The 7,188-nt window shown below is 35.9% G+C and overlaps 1 protein-coding gene across 3 annotated transcripts in view; it reads right to left on the reverse strand.

Annotated features, from left to right (window-relative positions):
* LOC145265534 (uncharacterized) overlaps positions 1–2,985 on the reverse strand; it is a 71,057-nt gene extending 68,072 nt beyond the window's left edge. For 2 of the 3 annotated variants that reach the window (XM_080121463.1, XM_080121461.1), the window contains exon 1: positions 1,658–1,796. The gene's annotated coding sequence lies outside the window, so the exon portion shown is untranslated. Of the gene's footprint in view, positions 1–1,657; positions 1,797–2,873 lie in introns of those variants that run through there. The other variant, XM_080121462.1, reaches the window with a different exon arrangement.
* Positions 2,986–7,188: the final 4,203 nt, after the last annotated feature.

Below are 7,188 nucleotides of genomic sequence, written 5' to 3' on the forward strand. Positions count from 1 at the left end.
ATCTAAAAAGTAGCCATGTTTTGATTTTTAGGAAGAAAAGCTAATATTTAAGATAGAAAGGAGGGTTGTCAGCGCTTTAGACGGAGTTATCTCCCAATGGCATGTTCTAAAAATCCAAACATGGCTGCCTTCAACGTCATAAAAACGTGTTTTTCCGCTGTAAAAAAAAAAAAAAAAATTAAATTAAATTTAAAAAATACTCGATCAAATTAAGTGATTTTTTTTCGGAGAACGGATATATACAAGTTTCTTTTTTCGTTATTTTAATTTTTTAATGTCTTGATTAAACTGTAAAAGTACCTCCTTTTTTTCTTACAGTGGAAAATCAAATTTTAATGAGATCGATCATGTCCCGCCATTTTGCTTATTTCGTGGAAGAGGAAGGGGTGAAAACGAAACTAAAAAGGGGTTAAAAATGGACAAAGAGACTATCTTCTTCTATCTATCTATATAAAAGCGAAAATGTATTATGTACGTATGTTTGCTTTTTGTGTATGTCTACAAAAGGGTTTTTTGGCCGTGATTCTCGGTTGGCTCGCTCCTTAAAACTTTTTATATGCTGTCTAAATAATAATATCTACGACTAAGGAACTCTGGTCGCAGCGATCTTTAATTTAATTTTTTTCCATTTCCTTTCCACCTCCGCGTCAAAGGTTCAAGCCAACATTTCTACTAAAACTTTTTTTTCCTTTTACACCTCCAAACACCCGCCCAACGTTTTTTTTTTTTTTTTTTTTTTGTTTTTTTTAGACAGGGTTGTTTTGATCTGCCCCCCCCCCGCCTCCAAACACCCGGGCAACGCTGGGTACCCCCCGCTAGTGTAAAATAAATGAAAAAAAAAAAAAAAAACATATTTATCTAGGTATTTTTTCTACCCATGTTTCAAAATAATCTCGTCAAATTTTGACAAACTTTAAGCAATGATGGAGTTATCACCCTTGGCGCCCCCCTCCTCCTCGTCCACGAAATAGGCAAGATGGCTGAGAGATGATCGATCTCATTAAAATTTGATTTTCGTCTGTAAAAAAACAAATTATGAAAAAAATGAACGAAGTAAAAAACAGCGCCGGTTTTCGGGGGTGCTGAAAACGAATATAATAGTCAAATTTGTTTTATATGAAGAAATTACTAAGTGGTTAGAAAGTGGGTGCCCATTTTACGTTAAATTTATATAGGAAAGTGATCCACTGATCCTCCACTTTTTGAAAAAGTAATTTCTTCATATCATGAAAACAACTTATCTGCCCCAAATTTAAATGTGATATTCGTTTTCAGCACCACCGAAAACCTTTAAAGGTCGTCATTTTAAAGTTTTTTGAGGAGTTGGAAAGAAACTTGACATTGACCTTAATTCCATAACGGGTATGTACAATTTTTTTTTTTTTTTCAATATTTTCATATTTTAATGTCTTGATTAAATTAAACAAGTACCTTTTCTCGTTCTAACTCAACAAACTTTACCCTAGTTTTGCTTCAAAGTTAATAAACGCTTTAAAATAAGTTTAAAAAAAAAAAAAAACTTATCCAGGTAGGTATCTTGTCTTTGTAAGATTTATTTGTTGTGTATTTTTTGCTCCATTCTTTCTTTAAAAAAAAAAAAAAAAAAAAAATGTTCTGTATTTGTTTTAATTAAAAATGTATATACTTCTGAACTTACCCCTACCGGACGGGCCACAACCCAGCAAAAACAACTTGTTGGTTGTCGGAACACCAAATCTCTTTCAAAAATGAAATTAAACATTTTGTTTCACTTTTAAGGGTTTTCCCGTATTTTTAAAATTCTCTGCGGTTGATTTAGTTATGAAAAAAAAAAAGAAGAAAAATAAAACACAGAAAATGACTTATTTAAAATAAAAACTTTCCTGTTAATGTTTTTCCAAGTAATATTTCCGCCTTTAAATAGAAAAGGGAGATAACAAATAACGATTTCAATCCTCGTCACATTTTGATTAGGTTCAAAGGCCATTTTTCTGTCGACTATTAGAGAAAGAGAAATTCTTCTAGGCTGAGACAATTTTATTTCATTTTTGTCCCAATCCAGAGTGCTCATCTTTTGGAGAGCTGCCCACATTAAAACTGACCATGTGTTCAGTTCTGTCTTCATGGGGAGGCACATTAATAGAGACAATCCTCCAATACAAAATTTTATTTTTCCATATGTGTGTGTGTGTGTGTTTTATTATTTATTTATTAAAAAAAAAAAAAAAAAAAAGATTTGATCCGGGAAGTAAAATGACCCCCCCCCATGTGTTTGCGATATTATGGTGAATGCGAATTCTAGCTAGAATTAGCATAGATTAATAAAAGCGGCACTGCGGCAGTGACGAGACTGACTATAGATCCCTCCCTCCCTACCCAATTTTTTGGAGTGGCCTTTTGCCTAATTTTTTGTTTTGTTGTTTTGTCTTGTACTTTAGAAGAAAATAAAATATATATAACTCAAAGCGTAGTATCTGTTCTGTCTTCGATCTGTGAAAAAGAGATCCTTCTAGACTGAGTCAATTTTTAGTTGTGTCCAAAATCCAGAATACCTCTTTTTTGAGGAGGCGGGGACTGGATTTTCCCCACATTAAAAACTAACATTATTTCTAACTTTGCCCACTCAGGATGGAAAGGAAAAAGAGACATTAATCCCCGCTAAAGTGTAGTACCTGTTCTATCCTTATACACTGAAAAAGAAATCTTTCAAGACCGAAGCAATTCTTATTTTTGTCCAAAATCCATGCTCAAAACTCCCCCCCCCCATCCATGCCTTTCAGGCTGGAGGAGGCGGAAAGTACTCAATGACTCACATACTAGCATTTTTCATCTTATACATAGACATTTCTACACACTAACAAGAGTCAGACAAACAGAAACGAATTACTACTCACAGTTATCCATGCAGTAACAAGTGTACCATAGTCCGACTGTGTCGGGATCTATGAATAAAAATAAAACTCTGAACCAGATGTTGACTCATCAGCTATTACATACAAAAGCGTCTCTGCGCATCAGCTCCACGCACCTTTCTGCTGAGAAAAAGAAAAATAGTAGAAATTAATCTGACCAATGGGAAGCGTACGCAACTAAAATAAATTATGAACAGTCAGCATGTTGCAGGAGCCAGTTGAGAGAGATAAATAGTTGAGGTTTTGAGAGAGAGAAGAGAAGAAAGAAGAGGGATGCAGCAATCAAGAAACAGACACAGCAAGAAAAAAAAAAAAAACAAGATCCGCTTTGAAAGTTAAAGCTGGTAATACTTCTCTCCTACAAAAGCACCAAAACTGAAGAAAAGATATCCCCCCCCCCCGGCAAAAAGAATAAGTACCTTTAAAAAAAAGTTATTTATCTTTCAATTCCTTTCTTTCTCTTTCTTCCAAGTATAAAACCTGAAACACAAGTTGATAGACGGACACCTATTCATGGGACTTGTTAGAACTGTGGCAAAAAAGGTCACATAGCTAGGAACTGTAAAAGAAAAAAAAGGGAAATGGTCCACACCCAGCTACAGTGAGCCACTACAGTGGGCACCCAATACCACCCCAATATATATATATTAGAAGTGGAGGGCTCACCAAACATGATTAGCATTAGGTTAGACACAAAAATCTATAGAGCATTAATAGATACTGGTGCCAAGGTTTAAGTAGTACATAGTAGGGTTTTTAAATCAATAAAGCCGAGGCTTGCCCTAATCAATAACAGAATAAATTTATAGACAATGTATGGATCTTGCTTGAAAATGAAAGGAGAAACATTACTGGAGTTTAGAAGAATGGGACAAAGATTTCATCACAATTTCTTTGTGATAGAGAACCTAAATAGGATCATTTTTTTACGGCGTGATTGGTTAAAAAAAATTTGCACCTGCATTTGTTGTGCGGAGGAAGGAGTATCTGTTTATATTGCGTCAAAGTTTGTGGCACATCAGCCCTTTTGAGGAGTTTATAAAAACGAAGCAGAACATACCTTTTATGTCTTCTTTGCATCTCTCTCGACCATGTCAGCTCCCCTGAAACAAAAGCTCTCTCATGCATAACAACAGACACAAGTTTCATTTCTCTGGACAATTGGAACTTTATTCAGCTTCATGATCGAAGTCATGCCCCTGCTCTCTGTTCATCCTTAGAAGGAGGGTGGGAATTTTTCTATCGATTCATCTGCCATACATCGCTATCTCTTACCGTTTCCACAAGAAGTCTTTTATCTTCTCAGAATAACTGACAACTGTGGACTATCGAACTGAAGACTCTAAATTCAAATTCAAACTGTCTAAGCATGTGTGCATCCTTCCTTTTTGTATTTTAGATATGGGGTGTTACCAAATGCACCTGCAAGTCAACACGCCCACAACATGTCAGAGCAGTGTCGCCGGGTTTGATGAGTCTTAATCTTTTGAATCCTATTGCATTGAATGCCATCCCACACTAATAGTGCTATTCATATGATAGACTTCATAACACGAATACTATGACTTAAACACTCTGAGGTTTAAAGACAAATATATAGCATTAGAAGGAGATAAACACATCACTTTACTGGTTATATTACAGAATACTGTGGTACTAACCCTTCCCCCAACACACACACACACATGCTCGTACGTGTCAAGAAAGGATTAGAGATAAATAGGCACCCAATAACATTCCGCTATATGAATTAAGGATGGAAGGCTCACCTAACATGATTAGCATTAGGTTAGACACAAAAACATACAGAGCATTACTAGATTCTGGGCTGACGTTTCGGTAGTACATAGAAAGGTTTTTAAATCACTAAGTCGAGGCCCACTTTTATGAATAAGAGAATAAATTTACAGACAGCAATTGAATTTTGCTTGAGAATAAAAGGAGAAACATTGCTGGAGTTTAGAAAGGAAAACAAAGATCTCCTCATGATTTCTTTGTGACTGGCCTAGGTGCCCGGCGTTGCCCAGGTGTTTGGCGGTGTAAAATAAAAAAATTTGGTAGTAGGCAGGCAGGCTCGAACCCCCGATGCGAAGGCAGAAAAGAAAGTGAAAGAAAATGTGACATCTTACCGCTACGCCATGACGCGAGCGAAAGTGTAAAGCGTTCAAATTTAACAATGTCAACCATTACGCCATAGCGGATAGCGAAATGAATGAGAAATCTGACTGTAGGCCAGTTGAACTTTTTGTTTTCTGCCCTATTTGTTTCATCACGATGTTGGGGAAAACCAGCTTCCCTCAAAAAGAGGGAGCTCTGGTAGTGTCCAAATGAATAGCAATTGTCTGATATGAAGGGTTTTCCCCCATATTGATCAAAGCTAATTGCCTTGAAGACGTCCTTGCCTGGAAGGCCAGGCAGATGAGTTTGCTTCGATCAGTTTCAGGAGATGAAGAGTTTTCAGTGGGTAGCTAAACAAAAAAAATTATGTGCTAGAATGCTAAAAGATTGAATATTTTCTGGAGCAATTCTGGTTTCTGATTGGCTGCTAGCAGAACGTGGCTCCATTTGATTGGTCAGTTCCTATTGCCAGTGCCTATAAGTATAACCTTCCAATTTTTGGTGATCATCACAAATATTGCAACAATAAGATAGATCTTCTTCATGTTACCAACCACGTTGAAATCTGTGCAACCATGACGAATTCCAGTCTCTCTCCAAAGGGAAATAATCCATTGGCATCTTTAGCAACCAGTGTTAATCTCCCTTGTTTCCCTACAATCATCTGGTATTGGTCAGACCCAGTGTTGACTTTGCTGATATAACAAGAACCAGTGTGTCAGTGTGATTATGTTGTACTTCTGGATTGGGACAAAAATTAAATTGCCTTAGTCTAGAAGGATTTATTTTTCATTGACTGAGCACAGAAAAGTTGAAGTGCAGTATCAGAACAGATACATTTTGCTCTCAGTCAAAATGTCATTTGAATTTGGAAGTTTATCATTTTTTTTTTTTTCATGGAAATCCGTACAAACGAAGCATGAAACCACTTAATGTAAGGAGCTAACAAGAAGGAAAGATGATTCTTGTAAAGGCAGGAGATGCCTTTTGATCTTAGTCTTGAAAAAAAAAAAAAAAGCAAGATTATCGGTAAAAAAAAAGGGGGGGGGGAGGAAACAAATGTAAAGTGGATTTACCACACAGCATACCAGTAAACTACAATAGACAGCTTTTTATTCATCACTCGTAATTTTCTTTTCTTTTTTTTTTTTTTTTTTTTTACTCATGTTCACCCCTTACAAAGCATATCGCCACTTGGACGTAAGGGGCTACTATTTGGGGCCATGTCTAGGAAAGATTAACAAGATATGTGTTTATGTTACATTTAAACTTCTGCATATCAGTACAGCCAGGGAAGCAGGCAACAGGAAGGGAATTCCAAAGTCTAGCTGTTCGAGGGAAGAAACTATTAGAATAGAAAGCTTTCTGGCATTTAGGGACAACAACAGTGAAGAGGTGAGATCTTATTGTTAAGCAGGTTTGTCCAGGATATGATGTACGTTGAGGGGTACAAGTGAAACGAGTTCATCAGAACATATTCCATTAAAATATTTGTAAAACAGGCACAGTGATGCAATATTGCAGTGATGGGACAGGGGCTGGAGCTTAGTTGAGTGGAGTTCTACCAAACATGATAGGTTAGGAATATCAGACAAGTCTTCTTCATATCCACAATCATGTAGAAACCAGCAAATGTGTATTTCAGCAGCATGAATTATTTGACAGACAAAAATTTATAAAAATGATTTATTTTTTATATAAAACACATTATTAGACCCTAAGGTTGGAATAAAATCCGAAAAAATTTAATTTTTTCAAAATTTTTTATTAGACTAAATGTACAACAATCAAGGCTGCCAACGTTTTAAAAATTTGTCCTTTCTAAAGCTTGCCAGATTGGCCTTTTTGAGGCCAAATTTGACATTTTTACGCTCTTGCATTGACCATGGTTCCACGCATGAGCGTAAAAAAGGCCAAATTTGGCCTCAAAAAGACCAATCTGGCAAGCTTTAGAAAGGCCAAAATTTCAAAACAAGATGGTGGCCTCTGTTGTTGTACATTTAGTCTAATAAAAAATGTTGAAAAAATAATAAAAGTTTAATTTTTTCAGGTTTTATTTCAGCCTTAGGGTCTAATAATGTGTTTTATATAAAAATAAATAATTTTTCTAAATTTTTGTCTGTCTAATTTATGCCGCTGAAATACACATTTGCCTAGAAACCTGTGCAGCCCGTGCAGC

This window comes from Euprymna scolopes, chromosome 40 (assembly GCF_053919585.1).
Source record: "Euprymna scolopes isolate OS-2025 chromosome 40, ASM5391958v1, whole genome shotgun sequence".
In the NCBI taxonomy this organism is placed as follows: Eukaryota; Metazoa; Mollusca; class Cephalopoda; order Sepiida; family Sepiolidae; genus Euprymna; species Euprymna scolopes.